Source organism: Mandrillus leucophaeus, unplaced genomic scaffold (assembly GCF_000951045.1).
Source record: "Mandrillus leucophaeus isolate KB7577 unplaced genomic scaffold, Mleu.le_1.0 Scaffold11, whole genome shotgun sequence".
NCBI classification, from domain to species: domain Eukaryota; kingdom Metazoa; phylum Chordata; class Mammalia; order Primates; family Cercopithecidae; genus Mandrillus; species Mandrillus leucophaeus.
Window position 1 is genome coordinate 4,188,980 of NW_012099209.1, and position 1,678 is coordinate 4,190,657.

The 1,678-nt window shown below is 56.5% G+C and overlaps 1 protein-coding gene and 1 long non-coding RNA gene across 2 annotated transcripts in view; both read right to left on the reverse strand.

The window, feature by feature from the left end:
* The window catches only part of ATP13A1 (ATPase type 13A1), a 22,579-nt gene that overhangs the window by 2,309 nt on the left and 18,592 nt on the right, over positions 1 to 1,678 (reverse strand). The gene's annotated exons all lie outside the window — the stretch shown is intronic.
* On the reverse strand, positions 13 to 1,668 carry LOC105547333. The gene is made up of 3 exons (XR_001007209.1): positions 1,555 to 1,668; positions 1,382 to 1,478; positions 13 to 174 (listed from the first exon to the last, which is right to left on the reverse strand). It is a non-coding gene; the product is annotated as an uncharacterized LOC105547333 (long non-coding RNA).

Sequence of the window (1,678 nt, forward strand, 5' to 3'; positions counted from 1 at the left end):
TCTTGGGACTCACCCTCTGGGAGGTTGGCTGCTCCTCGGAGGGAGGGAGCCCCGACCGCTGCTTGGCTGTCCTGGAGGTCGCTCTGATGCCACTGTTGCTCAGGGTTGGGCTGTCCCGGGGCCGCCGTCGCCGCTCGACAACCCGCTCAGGGGCGTTGGCCAAGAGCGCCACACCTGGGGGCAGGAGGGCGTCAGACGCGGAAGAGCGGGCTCCACGGAGGAGCAGATTGGTGGCTTCAGAGCCACTGCTCCTGAAGCCCCCCCAGCTGGCTCCCATGAGGACAGTTCCCAGACTTCCCATTTCACCTGACACCCTAAGGAGACCTCAGAGACCACCCATGTTGCTTTCTACAAACTACTTTAAGAAAACAAACCACCAACAACAAACGCGCACAAAAAATGCAATGAAAATACACATGACACTAGATGGCGTATCACCTGAGGTCAGGAGTCCGAGACCAGCCTGGCCAACATGGTGAAATCCCGTCTCTACTAAAAATACAAAAGTTAGATGGGCATGGTGGCTGGCGCCTGTAATCCTAGCTACTTGGGAGGCTGAGGCAGGAGAATTGCTTGAACCTGGGAAGTAGAGGTTGCAGTGAGCTGAGACTGTACTATTGTACTCCAGCCTGGGCGACAAGCAAGAAACTGTCTCAAAAAAAAAAAAAAAATTGGGTTGGGTGGGATGCAGTGGTTCACACCTGTAATTCTAGCGCTTTGGGAGGCCAAGGTGGGTGGATCACTGGAGGTCAGGAGTTGGAGACCAGCCTGACTGACATGGTGAAACTCCATCTCTACTAAAAATACAAAAATTAGCCAGGCGTGGAACCCGGGAGGTGGAGGTTGCAGTGAGCCGAGATCGTGCCATTGTACTCCAGCCTGGGCGACAGAGCAAGGCTCCGTCAAAAAAAAAAAAAAAAAAAAAAAGGACAGGGTCTTGCACTGTCACTTAGGTTAGAGTGGATCACACCACTGCCTTGAACTCCCAGACTCAGGTGATCCTCTCACCTCAGCCTCCCAAAGCACTGTGATTCCAGGCAGGAGCCACAGTACTCAGCCACGTGTGTGCTTTTGACAGACATCTGGGACTATGAACCATCTTTACGGCTTCAGCTCTGGGTTTTCTGAATCACTCTCCCAACTTGTTGCCTCTCTCCTGGCCTCTGGCCTCCACCCTGCTCTGTTCCTGGGATACTCGAATCCCTTCCTGCCCTCAAAGCCCCTGACCTTGCCACCCCCTCCCATCCCCTGCACTGCTTCCTCATAGGAATTAGCGCCCCCATGGCTGTCACCAAGGGCCGGGTCTGTTTTTCTAGCTCAGTGACATGTCCTCAACACCTGGCCCACAAAGGAAGGAACCACCCAAGCCCACAGCACTCACCCACATCAGCGTGCTTCAGGGCGCCCACGTCGTTGGTGCCATCCCCACACATGAGGGTCACGTAGCCCAGCTCCTTCAGGCTGGTGATGACAAACTCCTGTGTTGGCGGAAACAGGCTGAGCAGAGGCTGCGTGCCCACCTCTGTGCCCCGACCCCTAGGGCTAGGCACATACCTTCTGCTTGGGGGCCACACGGGCGAACACCTGCACGTGGGGGATGAGGCGGAGCAGCTGCTGGGGGTCGGTGGCCTGCAGGTGGGCCAAGCCGTCGCCTGTGAGGCACAGTGCGTGCTCCAGG